Raw genomic sequence first — 15,204 nt, 5'->3', positions numbered from 1 at the left:
ACAATGGGGACGACCATTCAATTGTCCATACTGTGGCAAATGATTCACTCAGACATCTGACCTACAGAGTCACCAGTCAATTCACACTGGGGAGAGGCCGTTCACCTGCTCTGAATATGGGAAGGGATTCACTCATTCATCCCTCTTCGTGACACATTGAGTTTACAATGAGGAGAAATTGAAATCGGCTGCGTGCTGGATATTTCAACATTGCAGTTGTTAAATGCAGAGGCAAGTTCAAAAGTGACTTTTGCGTTGAACTCTGTAATTATTGCTGCACCCGATTCCGAATCCTGGTCACTGGGCATGAGAGGAATTTCTTCACCAGGGAAGGCTAAGGCCAGACGGAGTGATAGTGATTGGAGATTCAATAGTAAGGGGACAGCATATTATTTAGCTGTGAAAGAGATGTCATGCTCTTGGTCATATCTCAAGATGGTATGATGCCTCCCAGGTGCTAGGGTCCAGGCTGTCCCAGAGCAGCTGCAGAATACTCTCAAGGGGTAAGGTAAGCAGCTAGAAGTCGTGGTGCACATTGGTAGAAAGAGGGAAGAGGTCTTGGACAGTGAGTATTGAGAGTTGGAAAGAGACTGAAGAGCAGGACTTCCAAGGTACAAACGTTTACATTACTCCCCGTGCCAAATGCTAGTCAATGCAGGAATAGGATGATAGTACAGATGAATGAGTGCTGGGGAACCAAGGAGCAGGGTTTCAGGTTCTTGGATTATTGGAAGATCTTCTGGGTCAGGAGTGACCTGTACAAAAAGGATGGATTCACCTAAACTGGAGGTGAACCAATATCTTGGCCTGAAGGTTCGATAGTGTTGCTCAGGAAGGTTTAAATTAATTTGGAAGGAGATTGGGAACCAGAGCATCAGGTCAGAAAGTGTAGGGATGGAGAGGAAGGCAAATGTTAGGGAGTAAAAGCTGGCAGGAGCAAAGTAATGGATATGAGACGATGGATAGCTTGAAGTGTGCGTCTTTTAATGCTAGGAGTATTATAAATAAAGGTGATGAACTTGGAGCATGGGTTAGCATCATTTTGTGGCCATTACAGAGACTTGGTTGAGATAGGGACAGGAATGGGTGATTAATATTCCAGGGTTTCGATATTTTTGAAAAGATAGTGAGAGGTGCAAAGGATGGGGGCGGGAGGAGTTACATTACTAATCAGGGACAGATTCACAGCTGCAGTCAGAGGGGACAGAATGGGGGCTTGTCCACTGAGCCTGCAGTATATGGTAGAACAAAAATAGGAAGGGTGCAATCACTCTTAGGGGATTATACTACAGACAGTCCGTCCCCCAGTAGCTATCACGACATTGAGGAACATATATGCATGCAGATTAAGGAAACATGTAAAAACAATGGGCTTTTTGTCATTGGGGGAATTCAATGTGCAGGCAGAAGTTTCTTTGGTCATTTGGTTACTAATTTAATTCGTTCGGCACAACATTGTGCGTCAAAGGGCCTGTTCTAGTGATATACTGTTCTATACTTACGATTCTATCCTTTCTTATATAAGGGACTCAAAACTGCTCATAACAACCCAAGTGCTGTCTGACCAATGCTTTATAGAGCCTCAGCATTACGTTCCTGGTGAAAGGTCAAGTCGTATGGAGTGTCTCAGCCTGAAACGTTGACTGTTTATTCCTTTGCAGAGATGCTGCCTGACCCACTGAGATCCTCCAGCATTTTCTTTGAGCTCCTCTCGGTTTCCACCATCTGCAGAATTACTCGTGTACAGCATTATATCTTTGCTTTTATATTCTAGTCCTCTGAAATGAATGCTAATATTGCAATTGCCTTCCTTACCGCCAATTCAAGCTGCAAGCTAAATTTTAAGGAATAGTGGGAGCTCCCACTCTGTTTACAAATCTGATTTCTGAATTTGATCAACATAAGGGAAACTGCAGATGCTGGAAATCCAGAGCAACACGTGAATAAAAAAAAACGCTGGAGGAACTCAGCAGGTCAAGCAGCATCTATGGACGTGAATAAATAGTCGACGTTTCAGGCAGAGACCCTGCTTTGGGATTGAAAAGGAAGAGGATAAGACCATAAGACACAAGAGCAGAATTAGGCCATCTGACCCATCGAGTAGCTCCGCCATTCAATCATGGCTGATCCTTTTTCCCTCCTCCTAAAACCCAGTTCCTCGCCTTCTCCCTGTAACCAAGAACCTATCAATTTCTACCTTAAATATACCCAACGACCTGGCCTCCACAGCTGCATCTGGCAACAAATTCCACAAATTCCCCACAATTTGGCTAAAGAAATTTCTCCGCATCTGTTTTGAAAGGGCACCCCTCTATGTCGAGGCTATGCCCTCTTGTCCTAGACTCTCCCACCATGGGAAACATCCTTTCCCCATCTCCTCTGTCTAGGGCTTTCAACATTCGTAAGGTTTCAATAAGATTCCTCCCCAACCATACTTCTGAATTCCAACGAGTACAGACTCAGAGCCACTAAACTTTGCTCTAATGATAACCCTTTCATTACCGGAATCATCCTTGTGAACCGCCTCTGGACCCTCTAAAATGCCAGCACATCTTTTCTTCGGTGAGGACGCCAAAACTGTTCATAATGTGAGACCTCAGCATCACATCCCTGCTGTTGTATTCTAGACCTCTTGAAATAAATGCCAAAATGGCATTTGCCTTCCTCAACACCGACGTTACCTACAAGTTAACCTTTAAGGTGTTCTGCACACGGATTCCCAAGTCCCTTTGAATCTCAGATTTTTGGAGTTTCTCCCCCATTTAGAAAACGGTTTGCACATTTATTTCTACAACTAAAGTTCATGACTATGCATTTTCCAACATTGTATTTCATTTGCCACTTTCGTGTCCATTCTCCTAATCCAAGTCCTTCTCCAGCCTGCCTGCAATGCTACCTGCCCCTTCACCAATCTTCGTACCATCTGCAAACCTGGCAACAAACCCATCCAAATCATTGATATACAGCATTAAGAGAAGCGGCCCCAGCTCCGACCCCTGCGGGACACCACTAGTCACTGGCACTAATATTTGTAATCCATATTAAATTGCAAAAGAAAGGTATATGTGTGACTGTAAGTAGAGGGATAGGGAATAGACAGATAGTTCAGTGTAGCCCTCTGGCCATTCCACTCAACAATATGTTTTGAAACTGCTGGGCGGGATGGGGAGAAACCACTTACCAGGGGAAAGCCGCAGCAACCAGCTCTCTGGCATTGACTTTGGCTCTATGGCTTAGAAGGGAAGAGGGAGAAGAGAGCAATGGTGATAGGGGATTCCATAGATAGGGGAGTAGACGGGAGATTCTGTGAACATGAAAGGGACTCTGGGATAGCATGTTGCTTCCCACATGCCAGGTCTCATATCGGTTCGACTGTATTCTAAACTGCGAGGGTGAGCAGCCAGAATGTTCTGCCAACAACATAGGTAGGAAAAGGGAGGAAGCCCTGAAGATAGAATACAGGGAGCTAGGCAAGAAGCCGAAAAGCAGGACTTCAAGGGTAATAATCTCTGATTGGTGTCTGTACCATGCATCAATAAGGGTAAGGACAGTGCGATTTGGTAGATGTGTGTCTGAGGAGGTAAAGTGCCAAATCTGTGGATTATTGGGGAACGTATGACCGGTACAAAAAGGACGGGTTACACCAAAACTTGAAGGGGACCAATATCCTTTGGGTAGCTTTGCTGCAGCTCTTGGGAATGTTCCAACTAGTTTGGCAAAGGGATGGGAAACAATGTGATAAGTCAGAAGATGGGACAGTTGGTATACAGGCAGATGCAGCTTGCAGAGAGACTGTGGGGAAGGATAAGCAGTTGAGAGGGCAAACTTGCAGACAATAGGATGGATTGAAGAGTATTTATTTTAATGTAAGATGTATCAGGACAAGGACATTGATGTTTCCATACCAGACTATGATGCAATCAGTCAATATACTCTTCACTGTACATCAATAGAAGTCTGTCAAAATTTTTGTTGACGTGCCAAATCTTCGCAAACTTCTAAGAAAGTAAAGGTACTGCTGTGTTTTTTTTTAAATGAAACTTGCGTATTAGACTCAGGACAGATTTTCTGAAATAATAACACTGAAGAATTTAAAGTTGCTGACCATCTCCACCTCCGATACTCTGATGAGGACCCACTCATAAGGCTTACTCATCCTGAAGTCAATAATCATCACATGGCTCTTGTTGATATTGATTGAGAAGTTGTTACTGTGGAACTACTAAGCCATGTTTTCAATCTCACTCCTCGTAATTGATTCGTCACTACCTTTGATTCAGCCAATAACAGTGGTGTCATCAACAAAGGAGGCACTGAAGCTATGCGTAGCCTTTCAATCGTAAGTGCGAAGTGAGCAGAGCAGGTGGACTAAGCAGAAAAAATTTTGGTGCACCTGTCATGATGAAGACTGTGGAAATGTTGTTGCCCAACTGGGCAAGTGCAGAAATCAAGGATCCAATTGGACAAGGAGATATTGAGGCCAACGTCTTGAAGCATATTGATTAGTTTTGAGGGGATGATAGTATTGAATGCTGTGCTGTGGTCGAGGGAAAGCATCCTGATCTACTTATCTATCTTCACCGTCCAGCTGTTCCATTGTTGAGTAAAGAGCCAATGAAATGGCATCTGCTATTGACCTGCTGTGGTGGTAGGCAAACTGGAAGGTTACTTCTCGGGTAGAAGTTGATGTGTTTCATGACCAACTTCTCAAAGCACTTCATCACAGTGGTATTGAATAGTAGTCATTGAAGCAGGTTACCACGTTAGTCTTGGTTATAACTGAAGACCGCTTAAAGAAGGTGGGTATCCCAGACTGCGGAAGCAAAAGGTTAAAGATACTGAACACTCCAGCCAGTTGATCAGGGCGGGTCTTTAGTGGTTGGCCAGGTACGCCGTCTGGGATGTCTGCATTTCATGGATTCACCCTCCTGAAGCATGCTTTCATGTCAGCCTCAGAGCCTGAAGTGATAGGGTCATTAGGGGGATGATTCATGGTATAAGTCCTGGTTAGACCTTCCAATATACATCATTTTACTCTTGATTAAATTCATTTACAGGGGTATGAGAACGAGAGTGGCTGGGCAATTGTGGAGTAGTTGTGAGCAACAATGTTGTTCAGCCAACATACAAAATCGAGAATCAAAAGGTTGAGCATGATGGGAATAATGTTCTGAGTTCTGTCTATTTCGATACAGAAAGCATTGCAGGTACGATGGATGAGCACGTGGAATTATGACATTGGTTGCTGGAGGAGCAGCCTCACTGGTTGAAGGAAGTCCATGACTGGTAGCTCAATGTTCCAGGTGTCCATTGTTTCAGGTGTGACAGAGTGGGAGAGATTAACGGGGAAGGGCTAGAATTACTGATGAGGGAATATGACACTGCAGTGTTCAGACAGGACAGACTGGAGATCTCATCCATTGAGGCTAAATAGATGGAACAGGAATTAAAAAAAAGGATTAATAGGATTATATTATAGAACAGCTAATAGTCAGAGGAGTAAATTTGTGCACAGCTATCAGGCAGTTGCAAGAAAAATAAGGCTGTGGTAGTGGCTGATTTAAAATCTCCACATATTGACTGGAACTCCCATACAGTAAAAGGGTTACATGTGATCGAGTTTGCTAAGTGTGTTCAGATTTTGTATGGAGTCCACTCGATAAGAAACGGTGCAACATATATTGTTTGAACATGTGTTTTTGGGCCGACTGAGTGATCTGCCGTTTTGGTATCTCTGGGGGGATTTAGAGAGGTTGAGAACAGAGTGCGCAGCCTAACAAGAGAGCACAGACCAAAGATCGGCTCCATTTCCCCCTGGGATCAATAAAGTATGACTATGACTACTTGCCGATCTCATCAATAAAAGCGTCGAGGAAGGTTGAAATCGACGAGGGTGAGAGCGGAAGCAAGCGGGTGTTCATTGCCGTCAGCCTACATCATTTAACCGGTCTTCACCCTCTCGGTCGCGCCTGCATGGGGGAAGGTGGGGGGGGGGGAAGATTCAAGAGTCTTGAGTCTTGGGCAAAGTTTGATCTGTGCGGTCTCCTCCCTGGTTGATGTTACATGTGCTAATGGTTTCTCCTTTTTATTGCTATTGTTTTCAACTTTGATCAGAGCGCTTTGACGCTCAGTAGCTCTGCAGCCTGCGATCAACAAACTACACAACACCAAACAGAACTGAACTGAATTAAACTGAACCTTCCTAGACCGCTTCAAGGACTCCTTGGTTTGGTGATTAAGATTCTGTTTGCTATGTGACATTTGCGCGATTTGTTATCTTACTTCGCGCATTCGGTGTTCGATATATTTTTGTTTTGAACAAGTTCCGCGGTGTTTCTGTTTATTTTTGCATGGCTGCCTGCGGGAAGATACATCTCTGAGTTGTATTCTGTGTACATACTTTCATGATAAATGTACTTTTATCTTTGAAACTTTCAGAGTCCCAATGGCTTCTACAGCTATATTAAGAGCAAAGGATAGCAAGGTATAGAATTGGTCCTCTTGAAGATCAGCGTGGGCTTCTATGCATAGAGGTGTCACAGGTGGGTGGAGACTTTATAGGGCTTCTTTTTCCTTTCTTTCCTCAGCAGATAGACACGGAGTCTAGAGATGTGAGGAAAACAGCAGTGTGGTTTGCACCGGAGACAGATTGCAGAGGAGGAGGTAGTTGCTGTCTTGAAGAAAATTAGTGTGGATTAATCCCCACGGCCAGACAAGATATCTCCTTAGACCATTTGGGAAGCTGGTGCAGAAATTAAAGGAGCCCTAGCAGAGATACTTCAATCGTTCTCAGCCACAGGTGAATTGCCGGGGCATTGAATGACAGCTAATGTTGTTCCATTGCTTGAGAAAGGCTTTAAAAATGAGCGGAAAACTTATAGCCCGGTGAGCTTGATGTCAGTGATGGCAAATGTTTTGGTGCTGGAAATGTAAGTATCTGGATAGACAGGGTCTGATTAATGCTATTCAACATAGTTTCGTCTTTGACAGGTCATGTCCAACCAATCGTATACAGTTTTTTGACGAAATTACCAGGAAAGTGATGAAAGCAAGGCAACGGATGTTGTCTTCATGGACATTAGCAAGGCCTTTAATATGGTCCTAGCGGATACAATGTCAGTGGATCCCAGAATCAGGCGGTTTAAGTCTCCGTACAAGCATCGGGACCTCACCCGGTTATTGCCATGCATATGAGTACCGTTCCTTTGACAAATTCAGAATTGTTTTCTCTGAGGCTCAGTAATGTCACCGAAAGTACTGATCCCATAGATCTGACCCGAGATGTCTTGCCGTTCAACTTCTGACCTATTGAATAATGCTACGAGTTTCCCACATGGTGCTCTTTAAAAACCATTTACCGTCCAACGTATTTCCCTTTACCCTGCGTATGGCCACCCTCCCTGCACACATTAACACCTGTTATCAGGAAATCTGGGCAATTTTATACCTTCAGCCTCCTATTGACAAAAAAACTTAACAACAATCCTCAGAGTAGTGGATTTGTCCAAACTCTGCAAACCGTCAGCACACATTTACTGCTGTTCTCTCTGTTTAAGTGGAGACAGTCCTTCCGCACGTGTGAGGTCTCGCGGCTGGTGGATCTGCCACTGCCTCCCGGCTGATTATCTGTAAATTCGAGCAATGTTCTGAAAACAAGTGAGCTGTGGTGACAGTAGGAACCTTTATTATGCATGCAGACTATTTTGGGGTGAGTATCTCAATACGGTCTACTTTGTTTTATTCCATCTTGACAGTCTGAATCTGAAGCATTTCTCTCGCTAGCAGATGAAGAAGAGTTAATGCAAGTGAACTGTCATTATTACAGCTGCTGGACAACGCGAGAGTTCCGTGGCTTAACTGGTCAAAACGCCTGTCTAGTAAACAGGAGATCCTGGGTTCAAATCCCAGCGGAGCCTTTAAGTTATGGTGTGAATTGCCGTGTGATGACGGCGGCTTTGAGGAAAATTACACTTAACACAATTACACTATAAATTACATTTCACACAGCACAATGTCGCAAAATGGAACGGAACAATAATAGTGTATAGAATTCCCCGAAAACGGTGCAGAACGACGGTTCAAATAGATTACATTTCCGATTAGCTTGCTATTGCGTTTTTAAAGTGTAAGGTTTACAAAGTGCCGCCATGATCTGCTTTATGAAATTGTCCTGTTCTTACTGAGAAACGATTTCACACTGCGTTTCAAAACTCCTTCCTATTGAAATCCGAATATTTCGCCGCATGTTTCAAAAAACCCGAAAGATGGCGTTAAAGAAATGAGCTGGATGTTACTTTCAATACTTTTAAGTATATATGATAAATAATTTCACACCCGCTATGTTTGATAAACAGAGGCTACGAACTCCACCCACCAGGAGTGTTCTGCAGTCCCACAGTAATATCCTTGTCCTTGATACTATTACTGCAACATTTTGTTTTGTAAAGTATTTAGGAATTCAATGCAGCTAAAATGATGCCGGAAAAGAACAAATACATGCACTCGCGATGGCAGTGGTGGGATTCGAACCCACGCCTCCTTAGAGACTGGAGCCTTAATCCAGCGCCTTAGACCGCTCGGCCACACTACCATGCTTTTTAACCATTATACAGTGACCTGGATTTGTTGACCACGTTAATCTTCAAAGTTTATACCATCGGTGTAGGCGTTGAAACATTCTCCCACACACTGTGCTTGAGGCTTCATGAATCTTCCATTTTTTTCCAACCCAAAACAGACCAGAGAGAACGCTGGTACAGAGCTGCCTCTTCAAACTGTCGGATTGCAGCCAGATGTCAGTACGAGTATTCTCAACACACAAATGGAACATTAGGGTTAAATATTCACATTTCCAGCCGATGCAAAGAGTAAATTCAATCCCTGTCGACCTGTCTTGTCACATTCAACGACCTTTGCACATGTACTCCAAAATGTTGCAAGCCTTTCATTCACATGAACAATCCCAGCTTCCATACCCGAACATTTCAAATTAAAACGCTCACATTGACAACGGTTCTCCAATATCTGTACTCAGATCTTTCTGGGATATTTAAAGCCGTTCTAAAACTCACCACCACAAACCTCCAATTTGACTGAAACAGATTTTCTGAAGTTGTTTGATTAAATAGTATTGACTTGCAATTGCACTGCGCCGGAAACTGTTCCATCAACACTCTACTGCCCCTTGCCCTTCAAATTAGAATTTTTAATTTGAAAAGTAATGAAGATTACCATCCTTAAACAGTGCTTATGACGGGACTAAGTACCAGGTAAATTGTACACGTGTAGCGACCCACTTTCCAGCACACACGAACCGGCTCACAACAACGCGCGCAGACAGAGGGCCGGCCCCAAAAAGGGCGCCAGGACATCTTCACGAGCAGCGGCAAAATCCCGCCGCGGAAAAGGTCTGGGAATATGCATTCCCCACGGTAGTCCCGCCCAGGGAGGGCAGGAACGGGAAGGCTTTAAAGCAGGCCGCGAAGTTTGAATAAATCTCTTTCATCGCAACTCCAACTCACCGACTCCGTGTGGTTATTCTAGCGCTGCGTGTAGCACACCGCTACACACGTATGTTTGTGAGGCGTCAAGTTCCAGGTTCTTTCCTGAACCAGAAAAAACGCAAACATTTGTACATATCAGCAGGAAGCTCTGGCAATCAATTACGTCATGGCTGAACAGATTGTCTGGCCAACTGCGCACTTCCACCGATCTTATCAATATGACACTTTTTGTTAATAATTTATTTCCCGTCTTGTCAATGATCGAGGACTCCGTCCGCATTTTTCCGGACCAATACCGCGTTTCACGATGCGCAGGGAAAAAATGCGATCATCCGATTGGCGTGAAGAGTGAATGACTCGATTACTTCAAACCATGTCTTGGATTGTAAGATTCTCCATCATCAGGCGACGTTATCAGCCACTTGAATCTGACTGTGGTTATCATTGTACCGAGTGCGGAGATAATGCAGTCTCTGGAAACAAAACATTTTTACTTATATTTGGTCACTCGTCAGTCGAAGGCCAACACGTTAGCATCGCGCCGTACAGCCCACAGGCACAGACTTCAGTGCAAAAAGTTAACTTCCTGAAAAGAAACCTGCGATATATGAAACAAAAAAAAATCTTTCCTGCGCTCCCTTTTCTTTCACGCAGCAGCAATTTCGGTCTGATCAGAAAATGTCGCGTGGCCTTTACCTCGGATAAAAGGCGCAGCGACGCCGATCATCCGCAGCACCCGCACCGTTCCGGGAAAGATCCTGTGGGCGGTTTTCAGCCTAACAATCTTGGAAGCACAATGCCACTTCCTGCACGTTGACTGCAGAACGCGGGATTCCTAGCAAATTCCTCAGTAGAATTCGTAGAAGAACCGACGTGTCACTGTTTCTGGTTGCGAGGATTTCCATTTTCCTCATGAAACCCCAATTAATTCATCTGATTGGAATGACATTCTCAAATTGCTCCATGAACCAGGCATCCTGCCGCAACATTTCTGCGGCGCTTGAGATCGCACGCGCCGTTGCTTGTGATTCTTCTCCGTTTAGTAATGTTATTGGCGGTTGCAGACCAACGTAAAGTGAAGTACCGACACTTACAGTATCATACAAAGATATCAGAAACTTTTCTTCCAGAAAGTCTTCCACCACCGTCCCATTCACATTTGTGTCTCTATAACCCCACATAGCACAAGGAGCATTAAAATCCCCAACTATTAGCAAATTAACTTTTAGCATTGCTTTGTAAGGGAAAGAAAAGGAACATAAAAGGGAAAAAAAAGAAAAAGACGAAATAAAAGTTTACACTTCTCTGACCATTATCAACATGTCTTTGCAGTCTGGGTATTATTTACCCTTCAGTGACAGAGGGTTTATTTGTTCGGAGAGCCGACAGAAGGTTCTGTGGACGAGAACAAGGTTTCCGGATGGTATGTTGCCTCCCAGGTTGAGGGGTCAGGGACATCATGATCGAGTCCATAACGTTCTTCAGGGGGAAGGTGAGCTGCCAGAGGTCGTGGTCCAGTTGGTATCAATGGCATGGGTTAGAAGAGTGACGAGGTCCTGCAAAGTGAATTCAAGGAGTAAGATGCTAAATTAAGGGACAGCTTCTCCAGGGTGGAGATCTCCAGATTGATGATCTCCAGATTGATGCCCATACAGTGTGCTAGCGAGGCTGAAACAGGAAGATAATACATATTAATACGTAGCTGAGGAGATGCAGAATGAAGTAAGTGTTCCCTGCCATCCGGTTGAAAGTGCCGTATCTAGAATATAAAACTGAAGACCTCAGACAGAGCCAGATTGCAGTATCAGTGGGACATCACCGACCTTTGTGTATTCTGCTTTACAGCAACATGTCCCAGTCCTACGCACTGGAAACAGTTCTCCAGCCCGAGGGTTACAACATCCATTGAATGGACAGGACGGCAGCATCAGTTAATGACGGAGCTAACGGTGTTTACTTCATGATTCGTTCATTATGATGCTCAGATGTGACAGCCCTGTTTCAGACTTGTTCCTCAAACCTGGAACGGCCAGTGATCAGGTGTCATTCATTCTACCTACCAAGGAAATTCTTTGCCAACATTCTAGTACTGATGTACCTTCCAGCCCTGACAGTCGTCAGGCAAGCACTAGCAGATCAGAGCACCACGATCAACAATCACTAGATAGCGCACTGTGACACCTTCTTAATCATCCCTAGGGTCTTCAGCCAAGTCATTTGAGAAAGTCTCCGACCAACAATCACCAGCATGGCACGTGCTGAGCACTCGATCACTGTTACGTCATCATAAAAAATACTTACCGTGTTATGCCGCACCTGCACTTTGGCACATCCGAACTCCAAGCTGTACTTCTGCTCCCAGCAGAATATCACAGACTGAGGATGGCAGCAGCAGCGATGAGGACCGTGAAGTTAGGAACAAGCGGTGTGGATGAAGCTTTACAGCACTGCTGTCATCGATGTACTAGACCGTATTTAGGCATTGATATTAGGATGTGAATGAATCTACCACCGCTGTTACCGATTGCCTTCCTCAAGGGAGTAGACAGACGATTTTGTGGACGTGAGAAGGACATCCGCATGGTTTGTTGCCTCCCGGGTGCCAGAGTCCGGGATGTCTCTGACCGGGTTCACGACATCCAGAAGTCATGATACATGTTGAGACCAACGACATAGGCAGGAAGAGGGCTGAGGTACTGAAGTGTGAGTTTCGGGAATTAGGCAGAAGGCTGAAGAACAGGACCTCAAGGGTGACGTTCTCAGAATTACTGCCAGTGCTACGTGAAAGAGATGGTATGAATTGGAGGACATGGCAGTTGAATGCGTGGCTGAGGAGTTGATGCAGGGAGCAGGGTTTTAGATTTTTAGATCATTGGGATCTCTTCTGGGGAAGGTGGGACCTGAACAGATTGGATGGGTTGCACCTGAACTCGAGGGGGAGCAATATCCTTGCAGGTAGGTTTGCTAGCATGGTTCGGGAGGGATTAAATTAATTTGCGAGGGGGATGGGACCCAGAGCGATAGAGCAGTGAAAGAAGGGCATGGAGTAAAGCCAGATCTAACGTACAGTGAGGCATAGAGGAAAGAGAAGCAGAATAAACGGTGTAAAGACAGTAAGGTGGAAGGGCTGAAATGTGTGTACCTCAATGCAAGAAGCATCAGGAACAAAGGTGATGAACTGTGAGCTTGGATACATACATGGAATTATGATGTAGTGGCCATTACAGAGACTTGGCTGGCACCATGGCAGGAATGGATTCTCAATATTCCTGGATGTCAGTGCTTTAAAAGGGATAGAGAGGTCGGAAAAAGGGGAGGAGGGTGGCATTATTTGTCAGGGATACTGTTACAGCTACTGAAAGTGTGGGTAGAGTAGCAGGATCCTCTTTTGAGTCAATATGGATGGAAGTCAGGAACAGGAAGCGGGCAGTTACTCAATTGGGGGTATTCTATAGGCCCCTGATAACAGCAGAGATACAGAGGAGCAGATTGGGAGGCAGATTTTTGAAAGGTGCAAATATAACAGTGTTCTTATCATGGGTGACTTTAACTTCCCTAATATTCATTGGCACCTGATTTGTTCCGAGGGTTTAGATGGGGCAGAATTTGTTAAGTGTGTCCAGGATGGATTCTTGTCACAGTATGTGGACACGCCGACCAGGGGGAATGCCATACTAGATCTAGTACTAGGTAATGAACCGGGTCAGGTCACAGATCTCTCAGTCAGTGAGCATCTGGGGGACAGTGCCCACCGCTCCCTGGTCTTTATAATTATCATGCAAAAAGATAGAATCAAAGAGGACAGGAATTTTTTTAATTGGGGAAAGGCAAGTTATGAGACTATAAGGCTAGAACTTGCGGGTGTAAATTGGGATGAATTTTTTGCAGGGAAATGTACTATGGACATGTGGTCGATGTTTAGAGATCTCTTGCGGGATGTAAGGGATAAATTTGTCCCGGTGAGGAAGATAAAGAATGGTAGGGTGAAGGAACCATGGGTGACAAGTGAGGTGGAAAATCTAGTCAGGAGGAAGAAGGCAGCATACATTAGATTTAGGAAGCAAGGATCAGATGGGTCTATTGAGAAATATAAGGACGCAAGAAAGGAGCTTAAGAAGGGGCTGAGAAGAGCAAGAAGGGGGCATAAGAAGGCCTTGGCGAGTAGGAAAACCCCAAGGCATTCTTCAATTATGTGAAGAAAAAAAGGAAGACAGGAGTGAAGGTAGGACCGATTAGAGATAAAGGTGGGAAGAAGTGCCTGGAGGCTGTGGAAGTGAGCGAGGTCCTCAATGAATACTTCTCTTCGGTATTCAGCAATGAGAGGGAACTTGATGATGGTGAGGACAATATGAGTGAGGCTGATGTTCTGGAGCATGCTGATATTAAGGGAGAGGAGGTGTTGGAGTTGTTAAAATACATTAGGACAGATAAATCCCCGGAGCCTGACGGAATATTCCCCAGGCTGCTCCACGAGTCGAGAGAGGAGATTGCTGAGACCCTGGCTAGGATCTTTATGTCCTCTTTGTCCATGGGAATGGTACCGGAGGACTGGAGGGAGGCGACTGTTGTTCCCTTGTTCAAAAAAGGTAGTAGAGATAGTCCGGGTAATTATAGACCAGTGAGCCTTACGTCTGTGGTGGGAAAGCTGTTGGGAAAGATTCTGAGAAATAGGATCTATAGGCATTTAGAGAATCATGGTCTGATCAGGGACTGTCAGCATGGTTTTGCGAAGGGCAGATCGTATCTAACAAGCCTGATATAGTTCTTTGAGGAGGTGACCAGGCATATAGATGAGGGTAGTGCAGTGGATGTGATCTATATGGATTTTAGTTAGGCATTTGACAAGGTTCTACACGGTAGGCTTATTCAGAAAGTTAGAAGGCATGGGATCCAGGGAAGTTTGGCCAGGTGGATTCAGAATTGGCTTGCCTGCAGAAGGCAGAGGGTGGTGGTGGAGGGAGTACATTCAGATTGGAGGATTGTGACAAGTGGTGTCCCACAAGGATCTGTTCTGGGACCTCTACTTTTCATGATTTTTTATTAACGACCCGGATGTGGGAGTAGAAGGGTGGGTTGGCAAGTTTGCAGACGACACAAAGTTTGGTGATGTTGTAGATAGTGTAGAGGATTGTCAAAGATTGCAGAGAGACATTGATAGGATGCAGAAGTGGGCTGAGAAGTGGCAGATGGAGTTCAACCCGGAAGAGTGTTAGGTGGTACAACTTGGAAGGAAATACTCCAAGGCAGAGTACAAAGTAAATGGCAGGATACTTGGTAGTGTGGAGGAGCAGAGGGATCTCGGGGTACATGTCCACAGATCCCTGAAAGTTGCCTTACAGGTGGACAGGGTAGTTAAGAAAGCTTATGGGGTGTTAGCTTTCATAAGTCGAGGGATAGAGTTTAAGAGTCGCGATGTAACGATGCAGCACTATAAAACTCTGGTTAGGCCACACTTGGAGTATTGTGTCCAGTTCTGGTCACCTCACTATAGGATGGAGGTGGAAGCATTGGAAAGAGTACAGAGGAGATTTACCAGGATGCTGCCTGGTTTAGAAAGTATGCATTATGATCAGAGATTAAGGGAGCTAGGGCTTTACTCTTTGGAGAGAAGGAGGATGAGAGGAGACATGATAGAGGTGTACAAGATAATAAGAGGAATAGATAGAATGGATAGCCAGCGCCTCTTCCCCAGGGCACCACT

General features: G+C 44.8%; 2 non-coding genes and 1 pseudogene across 2 annotated transcripts; 1 reads left to right on the top strand and 2 right to left on the bottom strand.

The window, feature by feature from the left end:
• The window catches only part of LOC140189847 (histone H2AX-like), an 836,563-nt pseudogene that overhangs the window by 523,842 nt on the left and 297,517 nt on the right, over nt 1–15,204 (bottom strand).
• trnat-agu (transfer RNA threonine (anticodon AGU)) lies at nt 7,843–7,916 on the top strand. Its single transcript has one exon. It is a non-coding gene; the product is annotated as a tRNA-Thr (tRNA).
• On the bottom strand, nt 8,509–8,590 carry trnal-aag (transfer RNA leucine (anticodon AAG)). The gene has a single exon. It is a non-coding gene; the product is annotated as a tRNA-Leu (tRNA).

Source organism: Mobula birostris, chromosome 29 (genome assembly GCF_030028105.1).
Source record: "Mobula birostris isolate sMobBir1 chromosome 29, sMobBir1.hap1, whole genome shotgun sequence".
Lineage (NCBI taxonomy): Eukaryota > Metazoa > Chordata > Chondrichthyes > Myliobatiformes > Myliobatidae > Mobula > Mobula birostris.
Note: the sequence above shows the minus strand (reverse complement) of the source record. Positions and strands in the feature narration are given on the sequence as shown.